Genomic DNA, 12,958 nt, shown 5'->3' with positions numbered 1-12,958 from the left:
CTGCAAACACTCCACCACAAATATGGCTTAATCAGCAAAATCATAGAGAGTAAAAGCCAAGGCAATGTTTCAGGGCATTTTCTTCCACGGGAAGAATTTGCTTATCTTTGTAAATAACCCAGTGGCATATATTTTGGATAATAGCCATGTGGAAATAAAAAGGCATGCACTTACTGTAAAAACGGATCTATGAAGAGGAATTTCCTTAGCAAATCATGTGGCTGTGTTTATCTTCTCTACCAAATCTGCAACTGGTATCTTTCCCCAGAAGTTCCTATGCTCAGAGCTGACTTGCACCCATGATGGTGCACACTATGATATCATACTGGCTAAGTGAGCATGCTTGCCCTCTGCCACCTGTGAGCAATCTCAATTAAATAAAAACAATGAATATCTGGTAGTGCTAGTGCAAACAAGTGATGCACAAGTATACACCTGCCCAACTTCTAGGGGTTCCAATAGGCAGCATCAGTGAAAGGAACTTCCCACCCACAAGAGGACAGAAGGAAGTTAGGGTACTCCTGATCCTCTGCTACATTAAAATACCCAAAAGTTGCTTTTAAATGCACACAGAGAAGCAAAAAGAACAGGAGTGTACATGTTTATTTTATATTGCATGCAGAAAGGGGCCACTACCGTCTTACTCCAAGACTCCTGGAAGTTGTGCACAAGCTATGAAAAAAAAGCTGTGCTTTGGCTTTATTTTGCATCCAGTAAACAGGAAAGTAAATTTATTCTACTGCACATATAGTTAGACAGCTATTTAAATCAGTATTGTGTGGGGTTTTTTTGCACTTCATTGAACAGCTGCAACTTCAAATTCAGAGAAGTTGTTTTACAGTTTGCACTGCATTTTAAATGGTTTACATGCAGATAAATAAACCTAGCTTGATTCATCTGCTATATTTTAGTCACTTTTCAAAGTTACAACAGCCAATTTCAACCAGGTGTCAGAATCATCCAGTGCTTGTAGTGGTTCTGGGAAAGAACATTGTTTAGAGGTTTAGCTGTTTTTCTTTATCTTTGTTTATGTTAGATTGTGTGCGGCTGCCCTTAACACTTTCTGTTGTAACTTTTCCCAATAACCAGCTCACCCAAACCTTATCACTATATAGGCCCTTTCCAAGTAAGCTGTAAGTAGCTGCGTAACATGCAGACCTGAGCACCAGCACCTTAAAAGTAGTTTGTAGCCACCGGTAGAGGTGTTACATTGCACAACTCAGGAAAGAGACACTATAAGCTCAACACTACTGTTACGCAAGGTTCGCATTTAAAACAAGGTTACATATTTAACCAGACGTATGCAACTACACTACCAACCCCTTCACCGATAACTATTTCTACAGACAAGAAAAAGTACAGTGGAAAGGCACTTTAAAATCACCAAGAAAACAGTCAAAAAGTGTCTGTAGCGTAGAGTAAAACACCGAGGTAGTTTTCCAAGCTGAATTTTATTCCAAATACACACGAAATTTCACAGGTAAAAAGCACACACAAACGCCTTTACAGTATACGCGTTTTCGTCTCCGTAATCAGACTTCCTCAGATGACCAGTGTTATTGTCAATTAAACCATTTATACATTAATTAAAAAAATCAACCAATACAAATTGAGCATAAAATTTAAAAAAAACAATGACATTTCCACAGACCCAAATTTAATATACAACCTCATGAATATTGCACTTTTTCCTATTTAAAAACATTCTAAACATAAAATAACACTCATAATACAATTAAAATATTTAAAATATATAAATAAATAATTTCATTTATGTTTAATGAGTGAAGAATAAATATATTATCATGGACGCATTAAATTAATCAAATGCATTATAAAAAAGGAAATATTGGAGAGATTATCTCTACAGACTGCAGTTCACTATTTAAAGCTCTGCAACTTGTCTTAAGTCAAATCAAGGTCACCTTCACACTGGACAAAAATGGAAGGCCAGCTCCGTCTCCCCAGAGTAGCCAGGTATCCTGAAGCAGTGAAGCAAATGCCCTATATTCACAGATAACGAATTCTTACTAAAAACAAATAAAACTGCTTGTGAAAGGTGCAAGAGATATAAAGGCCTCACCATCAAAAAACACCAAACATACTGTGAACATCACACTACACATGCTATACTCCCAACCCTGACAACACTGAATAGAAATCCTTACCTGATCTTTACTGGTACAAGAAGATTAAGCCTTAGCAAACATCAAAATAAAGAAATTTTTAAAGGGGAGATATTATGTGATGCAAAGTCACCATAGGACAAAGGGTGTCATTTCCAGTACACCTTACCACTATTAATTGCCGACTCCACACCGACAAACACAGATTCCTCAGACTCAGTCATTTGGCTGGACAAAGACAGGGTGACAGTGAATTATCGTTCAGGTGCCAGGATCTTGGATGCCTCAAGGGTTCCTAGGACCCTTGCACCATACAAATAAAACTACAACATGGCAGTTGTGGATGTGGGGGTGATGGACTAGTAATTCAATGTTCAATTATATCAGACAAACTTGTAACACATTCCCTCAAACTGTCTAAATCTACTGAAACCAATACATCAGAATTCAAAATCTTGTGCACAAATCTCTTCATATTCTATGGTGAAGCCCCAAAATTAACTTATAACATTATCCTAGACACTGCCTCCATATACAGATTTGCAAAGGAGTTTTTATACGAGCATAACTAAATGTATAAAATTGGTAGTCCAATCTAGTTCGAAATACAATGGGAAATCTAAATGCAAACCACCTCTAGTGGTACACAGACAAATAAAATCTACAATACAAGGAAAAAGCATATTAACATACACAACGGATCTAAAAATACCCAAGTCAAGGAAAATAATAGGCAGTCAAGTAACATTTTAAAAAGGAATTTTAGATTTAATAAGGTAGCCCATGAATTCAGGTTGGCAGCTGAAGCAAATGACAATTACAGATCCTTCCTTAGTTAAGTCAGAAAACTAAGAAGCTACACTCAAAGTGCAGAACTCATACTAAATGGTAAAACCTACTCAGACCCAGTGGATATTTCCAATATACTAGCAAATTCACTCGGATAACTATCCAAAACCCTTCAAATGCCCTCATCACCACCACCACTAGACAGCATGTACAAAAAGTGCTGCCCAAGACTAGGAACCCTTCCTCCATGGGACGACATAACATACTAGGCTGTCTGTTAAATAGTACTAAACATGCTCTGGCAGAATCTCCCCACAAGCTATTTAACACAAGCCTGGCTACATGTTCAACCCTGGAAGTGTGGTGTACAGCACTGGTGATGCCACTCCATAAAGGTGGCCCCACTATGTACCTAAGAAACAATAGGGTCATCAGCCTGAGAAGTCTTATTTGTAATGCCAAGGGATGTATCATAACAAACTATTAACAGAGACATTAAAAATCTCATTGGACTACATCCACAGCAATTCTGATTTGTAAATGGTAAATCCTGTCTAATGAACACTGTAAACTTCTTTCTAAGGTTAACTCCTTCCTTGAAACTGTAAACAAAGCCCGGGACTCTGGACTTATTGTCTCAACCCTACTACTTGACCTCTCTAAGGCCTTTGACACTATATTGTCTCAACCCTACTACTTGACCTCTCTAAGGCCTTTGACACTATATCACACAGCCTGCTTTTAACTAAACTCTCAAAACTTAACCTATCTCCTTCATCTTTGAACTGGTTCTCCAGCTACCTATCAAATAGATTTCAAGCAGTAAAATGGAAAAAGACAACCTCCACATTTCTAAATACCCCAACCGGAGTTCCCCAAAGCTCCATACTAGGTCCCCTCCTCTTTAACATATTCATAAATAATTTCCGTAACTCTATCCCATTTTCAAACATTATCCAATATGCAGATGACTCAACTATTATCTGCTCGGCCTCATCTATCCCTACACTCCTCAAGCTCACTCAAGACGCTTTTTAACCACAGAGCAATGGATGAAAAGAAACCACCTAGCACTAAACTAAAACCAAATTAATGGTGTTCACCCCTCTAAAGTCACCTATTTGATAGTAACACATTCTCTATTACTAGTCAAAACAACACACCTCTGGAACTGGTCTCAGAGACCAAATTACTTGGTGTCCAAATTGATAACCAGCTCAAATTCAACTCCCATATACAACTAAATATCAAAAAACCCATCAAAACTTGGTATGCTCTATCGGCAAAAGCACTACCTTACACCTGCTACTAAAATCACTCTTTCTACTTCCTTTCTTATCCCTCACTTCTATGGAGCACCACTTCTAACTAACATACAGTCCTCTCTGAAAACACAACTCTCCTCTTGCTATAACAAAATTGCCAAGTTCGCTACCAGCCACAAGTCTTCCACCCACCACTGTTCCTCTCTCCAACAACTACATTGGCTAGAACTACCCAAGCATCTCACCTATACTCAACTAACTCTTGCACACAAGCTAATATTTAACCCCTCCCTCTGTCCCTCCCTGTCTTCTACCTTTAAAATGCATCTACCCAATAGAGTATTAAGGTCTAACAACCAAAATCTCTTAGAAGTCTACAAACCAACTCGTTCCCCCAGGCAAAAATCTTCTATCACATGGTTTAGCACGCCTCTGGAACTCCCTACCTCCATCAATTGCATTCACCTCCAACCATTTTTCTTTCAAAAAATCCCTTCATTCATATCTAGTATCCCAGTGGGAATGCTCTTGCTTTCACCCCACATAATTAACACTGGTAATTTCCATCTTCCTTTCCTTCCCCTATCTACACCTGCAATATTTCCTTAGAATTCCTCCTATCTCATACACTCTTGTGTTCTGTATCCACTAGAATACACCACACTGTACCCTTTACATGTAAGATTGCTGATATGTAACCGTTCTTCTCATTAAGTACCTTGAAACATTCCTTCTTTGTTTGTACCACCTGTATGCTACATTACTAGTTGTATTATTTGTAAAAGTTTTCAGCTCTAGTTTGTACTAGCTGTATTGTTTCCTCTAATACTATGTAATTGTTTGTTTGAATCTCTTACTCTTGTATAATTATCATGATTAACCGATTGTAACTTTGATTGTTTGGAGCTTTTCTCCCCAGGACTCCATTGAAAACGGGTTCTTCTTGGCCCAATGGACTATCCTGGTAAACCAACAGAAAATAAATAAATAAATAAATAAATAAAACAAACTGCTGACAGTATTCACACAGCCTATCTTGACTTGGCCAAGGCATTTGGCATGGACATCCATCCTAGCATAATTAATAAACTAAATGCATTACAACTGGGATGTCCACACAGGTTCCTCACTAAAAGAGGACAGGATGCAAGTAATATGTCCTATGCAGGCTGCCTCAAGGCCTTATACCTGTATTCTGACTCATACAAGCTGTTGAGGGGATCAAACCTCAAAACGACCCAAACATGTTCTCTTCATGTTGCAAATGAAATTAAGATCTCTTGAGCAGGTATTCCTGTCTCTACTAGACTTGCACATGTGAAGTAGGTCTGAAAGGATGAGTGATAGAGACTCTGTAAGCAAGGAAGAGATCACTCCTCAGTAGCCTGTAAGATACCAAGGGTTTACTACCATAGCCTTGAAAATGCTTCCATTGAATAACGATGAAAAATGTCGATTTCTGATTTCTAAAAGACAGAACGTTGGAAATAACATACTCCAAACTTCCTGGCTCGATGAGTTCGACATAGCAGCAGGCGACATCAGTCACCCATACTATGCACATTAGCGTACCATTACACTCAACAGTACGTTAATTTGGGTCTATATCACGTAGTCGAAGTAAGACAACTTTGAACGTGATATGGCCGAGAACATATGTTCGAAGTTGTAATACTTCGAACTCAAAAAAAATAAATAAAATAAATAAAAAACTGGAACAACATCCTGGAGCTGTAAGCAGGGGGGCAAGCCCCATTTAGCCACCGCTCTCTAAATATACCAACTTCGAGACCACGCTACAGTGCAATAAAGGGAAAATTCCCTTTACCGCATTGTAGTGCGGGTCTCGGAGTTGGTATATTTAAAGGGTGGGTGGGGAGATGCAGCCCCCCCCCCTCCACTTGGGGGATGCAGGGGGGCTAGCCCCCTGCTTACAACCCTGTATTTTCTTGGGGTTTTTTTTTTTTTTTTTTTTTTTTTTTACATATTCGAAATTCTGCAAGTTAGAACATATGGTGTTCGAACTCGCAGAAATTCGACTACGTGACATAGACCCCGTTAATTTTACTATTTTGCAGGGGGGCTATGCCCTTCTGCACATTAAATATATAAAACTCAGATCACACTACAGTGAGGAAATGGGCTAATTCACTGTTCCTCACTGAACTGTGACCAATGATGCAATGTCAAACCCAAAATATCAACCTACGCTACCTGTTCGCTGTAGTGTAGTCAATCGTTTTTGGTTCGACATTATGCAGACTTGGAAAAAAGAAGTTATGTACTCACCATAACGTTCCATGTGAGTTGTTTATCTCGCCTTTATTCTCAGTGATGGGTTCAGAGCTGATCCTCGGCTCTGACATGGCCTATAGCAAAGCTCAAAGTTTGCCAGTAGCTCGAGACCAAGCCCCTTATCCCATGAGGCACTGCTGGAATTACCTCAGATCTTGTTTGCTGCGTGTATATATACCCCTGTAAGGGGAGCACTCCCCATTAAGGAAGAAGAAGTATTGAACAACCAGGATGATACTGGCCTCTAGGTCAACTGTCAGCCAGGAGGGCGATAGAGGGAGGGACGTGAGAATAAAGGCGAGATAAACAACTCACATGGAACGTTATGGTGAGTACATAACTTCTTTATGTGAAGTTGTTAAATCTCACCGTTTATTCTCACTGACGAGTAGCGTCCCTAGCACCCGCAATCCTGGGTGGCTCACGGGAGTACATTTTTCAGGACCATGGAACCAAAAGAAGACCTGTCCCTTGAAGCCTCATCTACTTTGTAATGAGTGATAAAGGTATGAAGCTTAGACCAAGTGGCTGCAGCACAAATGTTGTCAAGGGGCAATTTAGCTTGAAAAGCAGAAGACGTAGAAACGGCTCTGGTTGAATGAGCCTTTGCTTTGTTTGGCAAAGGTATGTTAGCATTTGCATGAACAAAATGAGATACAATCGGATAACCATTTTGAACGGGTTGTTTTAGCCACTGGTCTACCTTTTCTGGCCTCTGAAAAGGATACGAAGAGTTGATCTGATTTTCTAATATCCTTAGTTCTATCAAGATAAAATCTGAGCTGTCTATGTACGTCACTTTTGTGCAGCATGTACTCCAATTTGTTGGAATGGTTGGGAAAAAAGACTGACAACTCAATGACCCGATTGATATTTGACTCTGAACAGACTTTAGGCAAAAAGGAGGGGTTTGTTCTGAGAGATACTCTATCAGCATGGAAAATCATGTAAGGAGGTCTGACAGATAATGCTTGAAGTTCTGACACTCTGCGGGCAGAAGTAATGGCTGCTAGAAAAATAGTTTTCCAGGACAAAAATTTGAGATCACAAGATGATGCTGGTTCGAAGGGGGGAAGAATTATCTGATACAGCATAAAATTCAAACTCCAGGGAGAATAAGGGATTTTGACAGGAGGTCTCATGTGAAAAACACCTTTAAGAAAAACCTTAGATAACTTGTGGGCCATAACACTGAACCCATCGAATCCAAGGTGGAAATTTGATATGGCAGCTAACTGAACCCGAACTGTGGCAGCTGCTGCTCTTTCCTTAAAAATCATTGTCAAAAAGTCTAAAATGGACAGAGGAGCTCGGAAAGGGTACATTTTTTTGTATACTGGCCCAAACTGAGAACCTTTTCCACTTACTGCGATATAGATTTCTGGTGGATGGCTTATGAGAAGACAATAGAATTTGTTTTGTGTCATCCGAGAGTGAATGAAGCCTGGCTATTTGGGGAAGTGGATCAGTCAAGCAGTCAGCTTTAGAGACTGCAATGAAGGATGGAGGTCCCCTGACGGGTGTGTCAGGATGTCTGGAACTGGGGCCCAGGATCCACGCATCCTCCAGCAGATGATGGTGAAGGAAAGGGAATCAAATCTGTTGAGGCCAATGGGGGGCTATGAGGATAACAATCCTTCCCAGTGATTTTGCTTTCTGTAAAATCCTGGCTATCAATGGAATAGGTGGGAATGCATATAGGAGACCCGGAGGCCAATCGTGTACGAGTGCGTCTCTTGGGGGATGTCCTGGAGGTGGTATCAGGGCAAAGTAGCTCATGCATTTGGTATTGATGTGACTGGCAAAGAAGTCGTAGCAAGGCTGGCCCCATTTGCGGAAAATCAAGTCCGCAATGTGTTCGTTGAGAGACCACTCATGAGGCAAAAGGATCGCCCTGCTTAGCTTGTCCGTTATCACGTTGGATTTCCCCAGGATGTACGTTGCTAACAGAAAACGCTGGGATGACACAGCCCATTGCCATACCCTGAGGGCTTCTCCACAAAGGGGGTAAGACTTGGTTCCACCCTGTTTGCTCAAGTACCAGACTGCTGACATGTTGTCTGTGCGAATTGCAATTGTCCCTAGAGGAAAAGAGTCCTAAAAATACTGCAACACCATAAGTAGTGCTCTCAACTCCAGAACATTGATATGCAGATGCGATTCTTGATCCGTCCTTGTGTCTTGGGCAGTCATTCCCTGAAAATGCCCACCCACCCTATCAGGGAAGCATCTGTGGTCACACTGGCTACTGGGGGGAGCACAAAGGGTCTTCCTATTGTGACATGAAGAGATGTCAACCACTACTGAAGGTCTCTCTTGCAAGAATTTGTGATGAGAATCATATGTTTCATTGCTAACTTCTGGTAAGACCATTGAGCGAATAGGAGCCATTGAAGAATTCGCATATGCAACCTTGCGAGTGGAATGGCTAGAATTGCTGCCGCCATCAAACCTAGTACCTTCAAGACCTCTGCGGCTGTAGCTTTGTTCTTTGACACCAAGTTGTTGACATGTTGGCGAAGAAGTTAGACCCTTTCGATTGGAAGACGTAGAGTGGTGGTTGAGGTATCTAACTCTGCTCCTATAAAGAGGGTATGCTGCGATGGCGACAAGGCAGACTTTTCGAAGTTGGCTGTAATACCCAAGTGGTGGCAGAGTGTACGAGTAGATTGTGTTGCCTGAATCAAATGATGCCTGGTGGTAGTGGTGAGGAGCCAATCGTCTAGATATGAAAACACCTGGAATCCTAGACGCCTCAGGTGAGCCATGACCACTGCCATGCATGTGGTGAACACTCTGGGGGCTGTAGTGAGACCAAAGGGCAGGGCTCGAAACTGGTAGTGACTGGCTCCCAGCCGGAAACGCAGGTGATCTCTGGAGCATCTGTCCATCTTTATGTGGTAGTACATGTCCTTGAGATCGATGGAGCACATCCAATCGCCTTTCCCTAAAAAGGGAAGAATGGCCTGAAGCGTGACCATTCGGAACTTCTCTTTTTTTTACAAATTGGTTGAGTCTGCTGAGGTCCAAGATGGGTTTCCAGTCCCCTGTTTTCCTTGGAACCAAAAAGAATCTTGAGTAAGTTCCGAATCCAACTTGGTCTGCTGGGACTGGCTGGATGACTCTTTTTCTAGCAACCTGCGGACCTCTATGGTTGCTTGTTCCCCGAGACTGGGTGGAACATCCAGGATTCTGTTTACAGGAGTGGGAGAGGAAGAGAACGGTATGAAATACCGTCTGGAAATAATGCTTTGTACCCAGGTATCAGACGTTATGTTTAGCCAGGCTTCTGGGTAGAAAGATAAGCGACCCCCGACTGCCTCCAGAGCCGGACAGCCGGGTCTCCTTTCAGGAGCACTGGTAGGGCTGACCAGAGAAATGGCCTCTTGCCACCCTGCTGTTGCGGACCCCCCCCTGCTGTGCGGGCAGCATCTTCCATTATAACCCCCTCCTCTGCCTCTAGAGGGGGTTTCTCCACGTGTGTCATGAAAGGCTCCCTGTGCTTTTCGGAACCACATTTTTCCGCCCTTAGGACCCTTGGGATAGGGCCAAGTAGGGGTAGAAATATGGACTCCAATGGCAGATAGAGTCTTGCCTTCCTGCTCACACCTGGTTAGAATTTCCTTCACTTTGGGCCCAAACAGGGATGAGCCATCAAATGGGGTGTTGATAAAGGAAGACTTGAAAGGCTCCGCAAAGGAACAGAGATGCATCCAGGCTTGTCTATGCAGAGCAATGCCTGAACTAGCGGCTCTACTCGAACCATCAGCTGCATAAGATACAAGGTGCATGGATGAGTTCACAATCGAGTTTAGGGTAGAGAGCTGTGTGTTAACTTTGTCGGCAACCCCTGCAACTACCGTACTCTGGAGAGCATCTCCTAGCTCTTTCAGGAGATCTCTTTGTAGTCTTGTAAAATGGGTTAAATAGTTCAGTGATCGAAGGGAAAAAGTCGCTTAACTAAACATGCACTTCCCATATCTATCCATGATCCTAGAATCTCTGTTAGGAGGATGGATATATGCGGACATTTCAGACGCTTCCTTTTTGGTGGCTGCAGCCACCACCATGGCATCAACAGGCACTCCCTTAGTCAAAAAGGCTTTGTCCACTGGGGCAGAGATGAACTTATTTGGCTTCCGAGGGACAGGTTCCATGGCCTCCAGAGACTACCATGCCTTACGAGAGATCAGCTCCATGAGCTCATCATAAGGCGGAGACACCCAAGAAGTGGAAGGTTGATACCCGAAAGCCTTCAAGAGCACTGACTCGTCTTCAGTAGGGCTTTTGGACTGCCAACCGCCCCACTGATTAAGGATCTCTAATATCTCCACAAAGGAGATATCCTCCGAGGGAGATCGAGGGGACCCTTCTGACTCATCCAAGTCAGTGTCAGATGTCAAAGACTCCTGTGGGGAGTCCAAGTGCCTCCTCTTGCATAGTCTCTTCCTGGGTACCTCCTCAGTGGGGGGATCCAGGGAGGTCTCAGACGAGCAGGGGGTGCCCTGTGGGGCTACTTGAGGCTCAGGGTCTCTACGCTTGGGTGGACCGGTAGAAGCAGGAGTGGACACAGGCACTTGAGGGGTGGAGGAAGCCAGACCTGATGCGGACGATGTCTTTGGAGACAGGATTCTCCTCATAGCATCGAATGCACCATGGCTCCAACAAGAAGGGGTAAACGGCTCTGAAGGGACCATCCGATCCTCCCGCACCGAGGCCATGGGCTCCGGGCTCGAAGTAGGAGCCAAGCTCATCCGAGCCGAAGCCCCGAGAGGAAGAGTCGGCACCGACAAATCAGTACGACTATCCTCCCTGGACCCAACAGGAGAGTGTTGACTCCAGTCGGCGCAGAGGACGTCCGAGTAGATGTAACCAATAACACCAGTGCAGGTCTCAGCTCCACAGGTTCAACAACTATCAGGTCAGGCTCCTTCAGCTCCAAAAGTCCAGTACAGCTCGGAGGAGTAGTCAAGTCCGGGTTAATGGTCTTCGGCTCCAACTAAGGCGTCGGAGCCGACAACAATTTAGCAAGGCCTGGTGCCCGTAGAAGCTTCTGCACTAGCCGGTCCATATCCATATCCGAGAGGCTGACAGAAGACTTCGAGGAGTGCATCGAAGGTGCTGATTGGAGCTGAGGAGATGAGGGAATCTCAGAGACCGGCTCCAAAACTGTGAGCTGGCTCCAAACAGAAGGGACACGCGGCTCCGAGGACAGTGGAACCGATGACCCTACACCCTCCATTTCTTTAGTCATTTTGGATGCTTTCGAGTCACCTGAGGATTTGGACGATTTTGAGGATCTACTAGCACCATTCTGGTCACCCAGCGCTTCGGAGAAAGGGTGCTGAAGTAAACCCATCTACTAACTTTCTCCTTCTCTCCAAAAGTACCCTAGAGGAGAAAGAGTGACATACAATGCAAGAGTCTTGGAGGTGTTTAGCCGCCAGACAATAAACACATTGAACATGCCTGTCAGTAACAAGACATTTTTTGTCCTCAATCCACACATTTCTTGAAGCCAGATTTTGGATGAGGCTTCTCTTTCTCATCAGACATTTATATATCAGATTAAACAAATTTAAAGAATTAAACAACACACACAGAATTATCTACCAAAGTACACCTAAGGTTAAATACAAGGCCAACTCTTGGGCCCAACACTATAGAAAAACAGAAGCCAACACAGGACACTAATCTAAAACCAAGTCTAAGTCAAAAAGTCTATAGATTTTATATATATATATACATACACACACATATATATATATATATATATATATATATATATATATATATATATATATATATATATATATATACACACACTATCCTATGAAGAAGTGAAGAAAAAAAAAGTTTTTAAACTTGCAAATAGAAGAATATATCAATTAATAATGGTTTGAGCTATCTGGAACACAGAGATCTGTGCCGTGGCAAACTAGATCTGGGGTAATTCCAGCAGTGAATCATGGGATAAGGGGCTTGGTCTCAAGCTACTGGCAAACCTTGAGCTTTGCTATAGGCCATGTTGGAGACGAGGATCGGCTCCAAACCCATCAGTGAGAATAAACGGCGAGATTTAACAACTTCACATCTGCAAGTTAACCACATGCCAGCCAACTGATGCAATTTCGAAGTTTTGATTGTAAACTGATACCAAGAAGGGGGACAAGGCTTTGAGATGGTCAGTATAGCTCTTATAATTCAGGCCCTTGGTTTTCTCAACTGGAAAGGACAGTGCCAGGTGTTTAGACAAGGACATATGCAGCATATAGTGGAATTATCACATCCCTGGACCAGGACACCACACCAGTACTAAAAAGCTGTGCAATGAGAAAGGTCTTTCTTACGATAGTGGATACGTGGCGATCAGACAACTCACTGTCTACATGGACTCCCAAGTCCTTAACTAGAGAATCAATTTTCAAGTGCATGATGTCTATATGATAGTTACAGGTTACAGGATACCGTTATACATTTTGT

At 42.7% G+C, this 12,958-nt stretch overlaps 1 protein-coding gene across 1 annotated transcript in view; it reads right to left on the bottom strand.

Annotated features, from left to right (window-relative positions):
* The window catches only part of ARMT1 (acidic residue methyltransferase 1), a 352,965-nt gene that overhangs the window by 198,735 nt on the left and 141,272 nt on the right, over window positions 1-12,958 (bottom strand). The window lies entirely within an intron of this gene.

This window comes from Protopterus annectens, chromosome 1.part0 (assembly GCF_019279795.1).
Source record: "Protopterus annectens isolate FY-2018-M chromosome 1.part0, PAN1.0, whole genome shotgun sequence".
NCBI classification, from domain to species: domain Eukaryota; kingdom Metazoa; phylum Chordata; order Ceratodontiformes; family Protopteridae; genus Protopterus; species Protopterus annectens.
The sequence above is the reverse complement of the archived record's forward strand: the minus strand, read 5'-3'. Positions and strand labels throughout refer to the sequence as shown.